The 15,082-nt window shown below is 32.0% G+C and overlaps 1 protein-coding gene and 1 long non-coding RNA gene across 2 annotated transcripts in view; both read left to right on the forward strand.

Moving 5' to 3' along the window:
* LOC139514602 (plexin-B2-like) overlaps positions 1 to 15,082 on the forward strand; it is a 58,529-nt gene that overhangs the window by 14,983 nt on the left and 28,464 nt on the right. The gene's annotated exons all lie outside the window — the stretch shown is intronic.
* LOC139485857 (uncharacterized) lies at positions 3,789 to 6,293 on the forward strand. Its single transcript, XR_011655416.1, has 2 exons — positions 3,789 to 4,577; positions 5,603 to 6,293. It is a non-coding gene; the product is annotated as an uncharacterized lncRNA (long non-coding RNA).

A 15,082-nucleotide genomic window follows, 5' to 3' on the forward strand; every position in this document is an offset into this window, starting at 1 on the left:
AAAACTTCCATTTGTTGTTGTCCACTGAAAATAAGCTCATAAAAACACGAATCCCCGTTTTTTCAATTCCACCTTTATTTGTTAATATTTCTTTATCTTTTTCTTTTGATTTTATCATATCTTTTTTGTGAAATATTTTGTGTGGTCGAACATGAAATTGCCTCCGATGCTACAAAGAAAATTTGTTTAATGTCATCTGTTGCAATATATGCTAAGTACTACACGTGGACAGGATGTTCCCCAGAAAATAAGTTATACACACCCCGATATAACCCCGAGGGTACACGCTACTGTCATATGGAAAATTACTGGGTCACCTGTAAGATGGTATTCAGCCATGCAACTAATTAGGTTACTGACCATGTCACTTCAATTTAAAAAGTTTATCGTTAGATATCAAAATGATAAATTCATTTTAATTAAAAATTTAAGAACTAAAGGATTTATCATTAAAATGAAGTGAAATAATTCAACCAAATCGTATATCATGGTATATAGATTATATACATATTTTTTTTTATCTATGCCGGAAAGAATTGAAAAACTGTATTTATAATTTTTGATTTGTTTTATAGAAATCTGTGTAGGTCTCATGAAATGGAACTCACGCAACGCATGCCTAATTAAGATTTATAAATTTATTGAAAAATATAACAAAAATTTAGTTTTGATATTAAATTAAAGTTACCTTTCCGCGCTGTAATTTATTTGATATGACATGAATCAAGCAATTTTTGTTGAGGGATTTATGGGTTTGTCCATACAACGTATAAAAAAAGAAGTGTATGTTATTAGTATTTCACATGCCTTGTTTTCGCCTTGAAGCTCATTATTCAGAGTGTTTCAGACAAGATGATGAAAATAACGTGCAAGATACTTTTTTCGATCATCGTGAAGAGACAATTTTAATTCCCATTCCTCGATGCACTCTACCCCTGTTGAATTGTATATTTATAATTCCTCGTGCTTTTAATTAGCCCCCCCCCCCTTTTCGTGGTTACCGTTATGCCAACAAATACCCGGGGCTTGATTTACATGTAAAATCATGGGCGGATCCAGCCATGATAAAGGGGGTTCCAACTACATGTCTCCACTAAATAAGGGGTGTCGTTGCCGCTGGTTTTCTACGGTTACCCCACCCGTTTCATATAATTTAGATTTCAAAAGTGTATACCTTATTCATATATTGTGTAGGTTAAAATGTTATCTTTTCCCATATTGTTTGCGTTTTGATTGGTGTGTAATGCAACAGTGCAATACCTAAGTGTCAAAAGAGAGTTTTTCCCGACCTATTCACATATGTTTAAGGTTCCTATATACAAGGTGATAGGACGTTCGGTTCCGTTGGAATAGGTTACCTTTTCACGCTATGCCTTAAAACTTTTCCTGATGCACAGGTAACCTATTCCAACGGAACGTCCTATCACCTTAGGAACTTGAGAGGATTCCCGAGATTATCATTTATGCAATGATTGCTCACAAAATGCTAGGGGAGGCCAACCCCGGATTCCATCCCCTTCGACCCGCCACAGAATACAGATATAATTGATAATTGTTATTTAAAAGTCATATACTATAGTACTAGAACCGAACACCTGTTTTCGGATATATATATATACATACACCACATCTTCCTATGTCTATATAGCTGATTTACCGTAAATAACTGCGAGAAAATGAATAATACACAAGTTGATAATTGTCTCTTCTCTGCTAATTTTAATGTGCATGCAATATTCACTCTGATTTACTTGTGAGACCACCGACACTAATAATAATTACCTACAAAATAATAGGTGCTCCTTTACTGGGAAGAACATTTCGGATCCGATCAATTTATTGGTTCCATTCCCCCATTCTACACTTCTCCTTAGAAAAAATGCCTTGCAATGCGTCATAATTATCTGGACTACTAACTTACTTCCATATAACTTCGAAAACAGACTATAATCTATTTCACTGGATGAGATTGGGCTCACGGATTTTTTAATGGATTAGTAATTTTTATTTATAGCACAAGTTTACAAAGCAAGATTAATCACATTTTTCTACCGGCCTACAGATCAAATGGTTGCCTCCTTACTGACTTACACCTACACAAGCTAAAAAAAACATATTCATGGGGGGGGGGGGGGGGGGGGGGGGTTCAGATGGGGGATGCTTGCCTCAGTCATGTTTCTGTGATTCCCTATATAATCAACAAAATTTTTCACAAAAAAAGGGGGGCAGGGATTTCTCCTTAATAAGAAATCTCTATTTTCAGCATAAGCTCATATAAATTTGCCTTTTGAAGAACTGAAATAAATATGAGACGGCTAATGATTTTTCAGATGCTTTACATTAAAATACATCCATGTGACATTCACAATTATATATAGATCCAAATTTAAAAAGCTATTTTTTTAATATTTAAATAATGTAGAATCAAATCTTGATACATGTATGTAGTTGAAATTGTTAGCTTTAAACATGTTAAACATTAAAAAATGAACACCCAAAGTTTAAACCACGTTTAAACATAAGAATGACCATGTAGTCTTTATTAATGTATGCTATTGCTATGAAACTAGGTCATTGTAGGTAAACTGTCATCTATTCCCTTAAATCTTTGTTCCCAGTCACCCCAAGTTTGATTTAAATTAGTCAAGTATATCTACTCTATTAGGTCTCTAGTTTGGATAGTTAATAACTTGCAAATTACAAATGAATTAAAATCATACTCCTCCCAAATTTATTTCTTTAAATATTATGGATGAAATACATGTAGCAAGTAAGGGATGAAATTAAATTGGATGAAATGTGGCATTTTTTTTTTTGATAAAGTAGTATGTCGTCTGATGTTGTCAAACTTAATTATAGACCCTTAAGGGGCGGATCCAGTCATTTTAAAAAGGGGTGGGGGTGGGATTCTAACCCAGGACAAAAGGGGAAAGGGGGGGGGTCCAATTACATGTCCCTATTCAAATGCATTGATTATCCCAAAAAAGGGGGGTTCCAATCCCTTGAACCCCCCTCTCGATCTGTGCCTGCCCTTTAAAAATAAAATTATCCTTATTTTGAGTTAAAGCTTATAGATTTTTCTATAATGCTTCTCAGGGGCGGATCCAGCCATTTTAAAAGGGGGGTCCCAACCAAGAGCAAAGAGGGGTTCCAACTATATCTCCCATTCAAATGCATTGCTCGGTAAAAGAAAAGGATTCCAACCCTCAAATCTATGGTCAGGTTGTTGTCTCTTTGACACATTCCCTTTTTCCATTCTCAATTTTATCATGTAGTCGTCGTTGTCCCAGGACATTTAGTTTTCGCTTAATAACTTTAGTACAAGTAATAGAAATCTATGAAATTCAAACACAAGGTTTGTGACCAGAGTTTTTTTCAGAGTTTAGGAATTACATGAATTAGGGGCCAATAGGGGCCAATATTAAACTTTGTTTGATTTTATAGAAAATTGAATTATTGGAGTTCTTTGATATGCCAAATCTAACTGTGTATTTAGATTCCTAGTTTTTTGGTCCTGTTTAAATTGGTCTACCTTAAGGTCCAAAGGGTCCAAAATTAAACTTATTTTGATTTTTACAATATTTAAATCCTTGGTGTTCAGATTAATATGCTGAATCTGAATATTTACTTAGATTTTTTTATTATGGGCCCAAATTCAAGTTGATCCAAATCGGGGTCCAAAATTTTACTTTGTTTGATTTCAACAAAAATTGATTATATGGGGCTCTTTGATATGCTGAATCTAACCATTCATTAAGATTTTTGATATTTTGACCCATTATCAAATTGGTCCACATTCATGACATTGAGTTCTAAAAGGTCCAAAATTTAACTTTATTTGATTTCACCAAAAAATGAATTATTGGGGTTCTTTGATCATGTTGATATGCTGCATCTAACCATGTATTGAGATTTTGAATATTGGACCATTTTAGAGGTTAATTGTCAATTTAAAATTTTTAAGTACTTGGACCGCATTCATTCTGTGTCAGAAACCTATGCTGCATCAACTATTGAATCACAATCCAAATTTAAAATTCAGAGTTGTATTGAGCTTGAATGTTGTGTCCATACTTGCCCCAACTATTCTGGGTTCAACCTGCGTTTGTATCAAGCTGAGCCATGCATAGCATTTTTATCTGATTTATATATTAATTTGAAATTTTGACAAGTGAGACACATACAGATTATACTGTTAACAATATTTCAGAGTTTAACGTAGTCAAGCGAAACAAATTTTAGAAGAATAGTTGAATCATGTCTTTGTTGTCAAATGAAAAATTAGTACGAACACAAAGAAAAAGTATGGGAATGTTTGTTTTTTAAACTATTGACCAGGGTGAAAGTCTTTGAAAGTCATGACTGGCAAAATGTTTGTGAAATGAAATAGCACAAATATTCCATTCTTTTTAAATATAACTGAATATAAAGAAAAACACAAACTGATGTTTTATAATAGTTTTTACCCTTTTTATGTTTTATAGGACAAGAAATATAGAAAAATGATGAAAAATATAAACAGTTACAATAGAAATGAGCGCAAAACAAGATAAACAGAATACAACAAGGCCTAAATGGTAAGACCACTTCTATATACTGTAAATTCAGATTTTTCAGGGAAGGGACAACTTATTGTGATTACAAAAAAATCTGCATAAAGATCTATATAGTTACATGATATATATATATATATACATATGTTTCTGTTATCAAAATATGATTTCTTATTTTTGCGATACTCACCCAGTCACATTATTCGCATTACTAAAAAGTTTCGATAATTTCTGAATTACAGTAATAAAAGAAATTGCCTTTGAATGATGACTCATATAAAAATAAGAAAATGTGGTATGGTAAATGAGTGACTTATCCACCAGAGTTCAATGAAGCGGATGCAAGAAATTAAAGGCCAATCATGGGCCTGCCTTCAATAATGAGAAAACACTTCCTTTATAGGTCATCCATTAAAGTTCTCAACATATAAAGATTTAAACAATCCAATTTAGTTCAACATGTTCAAAGTCAATAACAATTAATAAAAAAAAATCATGCCTAATATAAAATATTGTTTGTTTCTTCAATCCTGACCGACCCTGCAAAAATGGCCCTACTCATAAAATTTTATTGTCAAAACTAAGCCAAATATTATTTTATTCATTTCTGATTTTCGGGCTTGCCGGATCATCCGATAATATTCAGGCTTTTGGGAAAAATAAAATTATTTACCTACCTACCTACCCACACCTGGCTTGTCAGAATAGGGATTAGGGAAACAAACAATATATTAATTTAGGCATCATGTCTGTGAGCACTCAACCTGACCATAATATAGGACAGTCGTTCAAATATTAACACAACATATGAACATTCTATAACAACTATTGCAAGTGGCTCAACTTTAAATATCACTGCAAGGCACTAAACAACGAATATTAAATCTTGGACACAAAGCACTGAAATAAGAGAACTCATAAGCATGACAAGTAAGAATATCAAATGAAAGTTTCTCAAAATGTTCATTAAAACATGATAAAATAAGCTTATTTATATTGCTGTTTTTTTCTCCATTTATAACATTTTTTTTTATTTTGTGTATTTATAGGTCAGATATCTTGGTTTTTATGATCATCAACAGGTCCTGCAGGTCTATACTGAAGAGGAAACTTAATTGTTAATACTTTTCTACATAATGTGCTAATTGGATTATTAATGTGAAATGAACTCAACTGTGTGTTTTTCTGGAAAAAGAAATAGAAAAAATCCTACAAAATTGCTATAAACAAAATGGAGTACTATCAAAGAACACAATTGTGTAAAATGTAACAACCTACATTCATATTAACTGATGGATTATGGAGAAATTAAGAAAAAAAATAGTATCTTTGTCATGTTTGTTGTCGAAATAAACACCTGCTTTATCAATTCATGTACATGGCTCCATCATATCAAATATACAAAGAAGATGTTTGAAGAACATACGTTGCCAAAATTTATTCAACCAATTGAAGGAAGATGTCTTGTGGATTGAATTATTTATGCACTGAACTGTTATGTAGGGGGTCGAATACACAGCAGCTGAAACAGAAGACAAGTTAATTTGACATGAAAAGTGTTTATTTTATTTAATATGCAAATATGAGCACAATATTAATAACATCACAAATGGTATGATATTCATAGCATTTTGCTTATTATTGTATTGTCTTAAACATGCTAAACAGTCAGCCTTTTGTTTTTGTATGTTTAATACTCACCATGAAAATTTGTATTACAGTATTAAAGTTTTAATTATCTTTTGTATCAATAATTCAGTCTAGGAGAAAATATATTAATACTGTTTGTACTGTTATGAAATTTCCATAGAGGAAAAACATTTCCTTAAGGGAAATTTGATGTTCAGAAATTTCCCTAGAGGAAATTTGAAGATCAATGATTTCCTTAGAGGAAATTTGTTGTCTTGAATTTTCCTCCAAGGAAAAGTGTTTGCCAAAAATTTCCTCACAGGAAAAAGTATTTCCTCCAAGGAAAATTTGAAGCTACAAATTTCCTCACAGGAAAAAGTATTTCCTCCAAGGAAAATTTGAAGCTGCAAATTTCCTCAAAGGAAAAAGAATTTCCTTTAAGGAAATAGAATTTCCTCAAAGGAAATAGAATTTCCTCAAAGGAAATAATTATGCAGCAAATTCCCTAAGGGAAATCTTTTTCCCTTGAGGAAAAAACAATTTCCCTTGAGGAAAAATCTTTTTCCTTCAGGGAAATTTGATTTCCCTTGAGGAAAAGTACTTTTCCTCTGAGGAAATTGTTGAAAAAAGGGGCATAACTTTTTCAACAGTGGTGCTAGATCCAAAAAATTTTAGGACAAATATCAGGGAACCAATACCAACCAAGTTATCAACTTTGTTTTGACTTAACTCCAAAAATTAAGGTGACAACTTTTGCACTCAGCGGAATTGCAAACTTGTCCCGGAGACTGTTCAACCCTTTATACTAGTCAAAAATTGCCTGGTCTTGATAGATGCATACGAAACTTCAGTTAACTTTTTGTATTTTGCAATCTATTATATCCGATAAAAATGAACAAAAAATGGATAAAAAATACCGATTTTTCAATGAAACAAAATTTATCCTTATTGGAGTCTTTGTCATATGGATTCATAAAGGACAAAAAATGTCCTCAGTTACAGAACAAAAAACACCCCATTGTAAAAAAAAACACGGGTGCGTCTAAAGTTTCATAGAAAAATCGAAAGTTTCATAGAAAAATCGGTAGTTTTTATCCATTTTTTGTTCATGATGGGATTGTAAATCAATTAACCGTCTTACACGTGTCAAATTACTTAACTGATTACACGGGAATCCTCCTATCTGTGGGCATAGGACATTTGAGCGAAAAAGAAAAAAGCACATAGGGTCATTTGAGCGCCGACTTCATAGGACATTTGAGCGCCGGGATATTAACCTTACCTGAGTTTTCAGACAGGACATTTGAGCGAAATTTTCCCTGATAATTTTACACGAATTAAGATTTTTTTTTAAAAGTAAGAAAAAAAAGTAAGATTTAGTTATAAATATTTTTTATTTTATTTCACACCCGAGTAATTCGACCGGTTCTGGCTGGTTTATGTAAGTGAAATCCTAAGTTGATCTCTATTTACCAATCAATTCTACTATAATTCATTGGCTATGCAAATTTTCTTTGTTCTAAAATTCTTATATATATATCTATTAAGTGAAATGTCCCTTGGCACTTGAAATCTTAATACTAATAATACATGTACGTGTTAAAATGGATATTATTTTGACCGAGACTAATAAGGGAAAAAGAAGCCTTGTTTGTGACAGTTTCCGATATAGAGTGGACAAAACACTAAAAGGAGAAGAAATATCCTGGAGATGTACAGTAAGTACCTTTTTTTACAAATTTAATGTTAATGTAAACTACTTGTTCGTCTGTTACGCTTCAACTTCCATAACTTCTTTTAATTTTGATTTATATCTATATCATTATATGTCTATCTTATACCTCCTTTAGATTAATTTTTTAACACATTTGAATATAAGCTACCACATATAGGGTTAGGTATCAAGGCTCCATGTTGAAGGTCGTACTGTAACCTATATAACATTGTTAGGTTGATTTTCTAGGCACTTTACAATATTCATACAATACACTGTAAAAATTGTGCTTAGAGCCTAAACATGTTTAGGAAAATGTTTAGAAGCTAAACACATAAATGTCTGTGGTGTTCCCATTCTAAACATGTTATGAATTTCATTTCATTTCATTTCATACTACATCTTATTTTTATGTCTTGCAATAGCAAATGAAAAAGCATTTAAACACTTCAATTGTATTTGTCCTTTCAATATTTTTCAGGCAAAAGGTTGCAAAGCAAGACTGAGGACGGATTGTACCGGAACCGTTATAATTCAACAGAAAAATACTCATAACCAACAATACAAAGAGCTTGATTCAGACATTAGTAAATGGCTTAAAGGGATTTTTGGGATAGCCTTTTTAGCTCCAGACGAAGTAGCCGACTGTTTCGTAGAAGATTTTATGGCCGTTGTACCTAACGACAAGCCTTGTATAGAATTTGCAGATTACCTGACTGATACTTATATAACAGATGAATCGTTATTTCCCCCTCATCTCTGGGCCGAAGTTCCATCCTCGTTAAAACGTACTAACAATGGGCCCGAATCATTTCATGCCCATTATAACGAGCAGTTCTATCACAGTCATCCATCAATTTATATTTTCCTTGACACTATTATCAAATTGCAATCTGTGACTTACATAAAAATTCGGAGTTTGAACATTGATGCACCGCAGAGCCGAACAGAAAAGGAGAAGGAACAGAATCTCCGGGATTTGCATTCGAAATACTGCCAGCAGGAAATTACGAGGGATTTTTATGTCAGAAGCCTGGGATATAAGTTCCAAGCCCGAACAGACTTGTAAATAATGCCGTTGCCGAGTTTTATGTTTTATGACAGTGCTTTGTTTTTAGTGCTTTGTTTACAATTAAAAGATGTTTTAATCTTTTTGTTGGTAAACTCCTGTTTTATGACTGTGCTTTGTTTTTAGTGCTTTGTTTTTTACAATTAAAATATGTTTTAATCTTTTTGTTGGTAAACTCCTCATTTAATGAACTATATTCGTAAGAAAATGTGGTATGATTGCCAATAAGACAATTCTCTATCCAAGACTTGTTTTCGCTCAAATGTCCTACGGTTATTCTTATTTTCGCTCAAATGTCCTAAAATTTAGGCGCTCAAATGTCCTATACTTTGGCGCTCAAACGTCCTTTTTTTTCGCTCAAATGTCCTGTCAATGCGCTCAAATGTCCATTGCCGCTATCTGTTGTGTTAACGTTTAATCGACAAGATCGGTAAAGATGGATACTGATAAATGAATAGTTGTTGAAAAAAAATTCAGAACGAAGAAGTATTTTTTCAAGTGTATTTTGTAAATATTTTAAGTAAATAATAAATTTTTCAACAGAGCAATACATCTAATGTCCGTTTTTAAAAGACCGCATACAAATTCTGCGTTCGTATTTTGGTATCACTTCGTTGTCGTCCGTCGTCAGCTTGACTTGTTCGTGGAGCGTTTTAACAAATTCTGGTATACTTTGTTGTTTCCCGTTAATCGCCATTTTGAATACGTGTTTTATAGATTCGCAAATGATTCTTCTCCACAAATGAACATGTTGAAGCTGGTTAAGAGGTTTCAATACATATTCGTACAACCGTTCTTTAAGTTTTTGAAAATACGTGTTGAAGTTTTGATAACAAGAAAAAGATGTGGTATGATTGGGGATGAGACAAGTCATCGCAAGAAATAAAATGACACAGAAGTTTTTACCATAAGTCACCCCACGGCCTTCAACAGTGAGTAATGAACATACCACAGTCATTAAATTTATTTCATAGATTATCTCATACAATATGTTAAACAGACACTTTGTTAAAAAAAATCGTAAAGGTTCTGCGGAACCCAGTGTCTCGCCTATTCTTTCTGTTAATCGTATGCTCAACAAAAACGAGAAAATAAATCAATAAAATATTCCTGTTGATACTATCTTTTGATTGAAAAAAGCTTCTGTCCAAGTTTGGTAAAAACCCAGGATAGTTTATGAATCTAATAAATATTTGAAAATTTCTTGATTCTGTCTTATGATTATAAAAAAGCTTCTGTCCAAGTTTAATAGAAATCCAGGATAGTTATGGCAAGCCGTTCTCGTCAAAACTATGTTTAAACCATTTTTCGAAAAATTTACACACTGAGAATTACAAAAAAGCACACTGAGATTTTAAAACTTCAAAACGCACACTGAGAATTGAAAATTACACACTTAGAATTGAAAATTACACACTGAGAATTGAAAATTACACACTGAGAATTGAAAATTACACACTGAGATTTCATAAAGACGCACTGAGATTACAAAAATGAAAAACGCACACTGAGAATTGAAAATTACACACTGAGAATTGAAAATTACACACTGAGATTTCAAAAAGACACACTGAGAATAAATAAACTGAAAACACACACTGAGAATTTGAAATTACACAATGAGAATTTAAAATTACACACTGAGAATTTAAAATTACACACTGAGATTTATGCGCACTTTTTATGCGCACATATCTAATTAGCATACTTAATCTGAATCTATTACAAGCTTAAAACAACAAGGGAACAGAACTCGTTAGTCCTTCGATTTGGTCCCAAATTATTAATAAAAAAACTTTAGAAATACAAGAACAAGAAAAATACCCACTTACTCTTATTACAAAATATAACCAAATGGTGAAAAACTTTATTAAAATCATAAGAAAACATTGGAACAATCTGTAAAAGAATGCAGTGAAATTTTTACCCAAGTGTCTATTATAGCATATAAACGTAACAAAAATATAAAAGATTAACTAGCGAAACCAGGGAAACAGTTGGAACACTTTTGAAAAGGGACCCACGGTTTTAAGTAAAAAAAAATCATCCCGATACACTGGTAGTAATGATCTGAATTATAGGCAACAAACTTATGAATATGAGCGATGTTAAGTCTTGAAATTTATTACGGATGTTGGTTGAAGGAATCGCATTTCATTATAATGACAAGAGTTCTTGAGATCAAGATATTAATCTGTTGAATTATTCATCTCATGAATATTCATTAGTAATTTGCATATTAATCTCAGTGTGTATTTTTGAAATCTCAGTGTGTAATTAACAATTCTCAGTGTGTTTTTCAATTTATTTCATCTCAGTGTGTCTTTTTAAAATCTCAGTGTGTAATTTTGAATTCTCAGTGTGTGTTTTTCATTTTTTTAAATCTCAGTGTGTAATTTCGATTTCTCAGTGTGTTATTTTAGGTTTTTAAATCTCAGTGTGTATTTTTTTTTCGAAAAGAGGGTTTAAACATAGTTTTGACGAGAACGGCTTGCAATAGATAGTTTAAGAAACGGTTATTAAAATTTCAAAAACTTTAACCACAGAGTGAATATTTGTAGACGCCGACGGAATGTAGGATCGCTTAGTCTCGCCTTTTCGACTAAAGTCTAAGACTCGTAAAAAAACATACAAATCAGATTTCCTTCTGACATACGGGCGCACTACGCTTTTTTGTACGCCCGTCAACATTTTGTTTTATGGCACTGTAACTTGAGAACTGCTTATCCATTATGAAACTTAACATATAGGTTTTCGGAATTTACTCATATTTTTAGTGAAACCATTTGTATATACACGTATCTTTGTCAGAATTAAAATAAAAACGAAACACTTATAAATATATATGTTGGCGCACATAACAGTCGTGCTCCTATGGCAAACAATTTTGTTGGGAAGGAAATAAAACAACAGCAAAATTATTTGTCCTTTTTATCATTTTGAATAAGAACAACACATTTAATTATAAATATTTGAAGCATAAATATTTTCGATACAATTGTTTTAAATTACTTGAAATAAAAAAAAAGATCGTGATTGTTTAATCAGTTGCTATGTTATTTGGCACATGTCAATCGGTTCATTGATTTTCGGCATGTCAAAGAAAAAACGGCACGTGTCTCAATAATGTTGAATATCTCGTTTATTTATGGTTATTTTCTGTAAAATTTGAAATGTATGCATTAAATATCAATCTCTAACATGACATAAAAACATAATACATATAACAGCCGTGACTCATTCTAGTCCTTAGTGGAATTGTATAGTCAAGGCCTTAGTGCACCAAGGAATCCTTAGCAGTGTTTAGACGTACCGAAAAAAACATCCGCCATTTTTTAATAATCATAGACGGTTAACAACTACATGTAGTCTGTTTCCCGGCCGTTATTGAAATTCTTGACAATACCTTAATATTTTTATATTCCGAAGGCATACTAAATGTTTTACAGAGGGAACCAACCTAGTCAGTAACAACGTACTATTGTGAATTATTTTTGCGGATAAAAGTCTTTTAGACATACTATTACATTAAAAACGGTGTCATTGATAGGCAACCATGAACACAATGAAAAATGAATCCGTTAAAGTGTTCCATGTTTATTCAATTCAAATAAAGACTTGTTATGATAAAACCATATATTTAACTATTATATATATAAAAAAAAAACAAGATTATATCTTAAACTTGTAAATTCAATTTCAAGTTTTTAAAGGTTCCTCAAGTTAAAATAATACATGATATATTTGCCTGATCTTATATTTGTTTAATTAAAATAATGCCTTCAAATACATATAATGTTAATTTTTATTCAATTTTCCACAAAACATTTTAGCTTAGTTTAAATGAAATTCAGAAGAGAGAATTCAAACACTGTTGAAGAGAATATACATATTCGTGTTAATTCGCCTCAGTTTAATTTGTTAATTCAGGTTTGACATTTAATCCGCAATCCACATTTACCCGACAATCTTGTATATTGTATTTTCTCAATGGAATTACATAACGTGCATGTGACCATCAGAAACTAAGACAAAAATTATATTTATAATGGTATTTATCAAATATTTGAAAATATCTTAGTAGCATATAAATTTGCCAAATAAGCGAAGAATTATAATCTAGCCTAGTTCAACCAAGGATTTGTATAGTTTCTTTTCAATAAAATATTGTTGGTGTTTTTGGCGACTATAGCAGCAACATTGCCTTTATTAAATAAAAATATAAAATTTTCGCTATTTGATAATTATAGGTTAAAATTTTCATTAAAATGTATAATATTTCTCTTAAAACTACATATAATGGGCATTTTAGAATGACATGAAGTTCATCTTCAATAGTAGAGCTACAACACATGTCATCTCGTGGACTTCTTTTCTTTCATACTTTCCAGTTTCTATTTTTTTTAGTGGAGCTTCCCCACATTTAAATTTTGCAAAAGCACATTTGTTTTTAATTGACAGAATATTTTTAACAAATAACAGTTGGCCAACAGTATATTTTTAAGTCCATTTTCGCTCAGTTGAACAGAAATTCCAATTTTAATGTCGTAGAAATGTCAATATCATGTTATTGTTTGTACGTACAACATGTATCATTATATCAAGAAGTGTCAGTCCCAGCCAAGATTCACTGAATAACCACGAAATATTTACAGATGATAAAAATATTAACACAAAAGTCATAAATCTGTATGAACGTTATGTACGTTGAAGTTAATTAAGTGTTCACAAGAAAGTAAGTATGACTGTAAATTTTATTTAAGTCGGAACATACACACACACACACACACACACACACTATATATATACATGTTGCTGTTTTAAGACCCTTCTACAACGAAATTTGTTTTACATGCACACGTATAAAAATTGCGCTTTTTATCCACGCAATCATAGGTTTGAACTTAGTTTTCATTTTAGACTCGTTTTTATTTTTTCGTTTGGGCTTGTATCATATTTTCCCCTCGGTTTATATGATCCGTTCATCCTACATTGACTCTTAAAATTCAAGATTCAAGAGTCTATCTAAAAAATGCGGATACTTTTCCAAAAAAAGAGGGTATTTTTTATATGGCCTTCCAAATACCGTTTCGATCCCTAACATCACTGAAGAGACATTTATTGTCGAAATCAGGATCTGGTGTAATAAAACAATATTGACACCGTATGTTACTTGCATAACATCGTGACCACAAGTTATTATTTTTCTGTTTAGTATTAAATTTAAATTAAGATCCATTTATTACATCTTGTGATCAAATTTATTTGGCAATCGCCGATGGTCAAATGCGTTTTGTTTAAATATACTTTTTCACTTTTTTGGTCTTTTGGAAAATGTTGTTTGTGCTGTTTTTAGACCCTTCTACAACGAAATTTGTTTTACAAGCACACGTATAAAAATTTCGGTTTTTATCCAACGCAATCATAGGTTTGAACGTAGTTTTCAATTTAGACTCGTTTATATATACATGTATATACTTTAACCGTGAGAAAAAATATAAGCTTTGGTGAGCTCTATAACCGACTATCATATAAAAACCGCAATGTATGAACGTTACACAATTAGAGATGAACGTTTGACAAATGCACATTATCTGATATACACAATTATACACGATTGACGAACGCACGATACACGGTTTAGAATGAATGATTGATGAACGCACGATACACGCACGATACACGGTTAAGAATGAATGATTGATGAGCGCACGATACACGCACGATACACGCACGATACACAATTAAGAATACACGATGCACGCACGTTACACGGAAAACACACGGAACGATGAATGATCAACGCACGATTGGCACACGCACGATACACGCACGATGCACGCACGCAACACGCACGATACACGATAAACGCACGGAATAATGGTCAGTTTGAATTTTAGAAGGTCATGTACTAGTTCAGCGACAATTGACTTCCATTTAAACACCGAAACATATAAATGAACTTAAATTTAAAACATACATACCAATCTAACAGAATGTACATATACAGTCTCAAATCATAAATGCTATTCTGGTATCACCTTGATTTCCGTTATAATTTCATATCTTTTATAATGAACATTACGATATGCAACACTAGATGTGATATTTGATTAG

This window comes from Mytilus edulis, chromosome 1, assembly GCF_963676685.1.
Source record: "Mytilus edulis chromosome 1, xbMytEdul2.2, whole genome shotgun sequence".
Classification (NCBI taxonomy): Eukaryota; Metazoa; Mollusca; class Bivalvia; order Mytilida; family Mytilidae; genus Mytilus; species Mytilus edulis.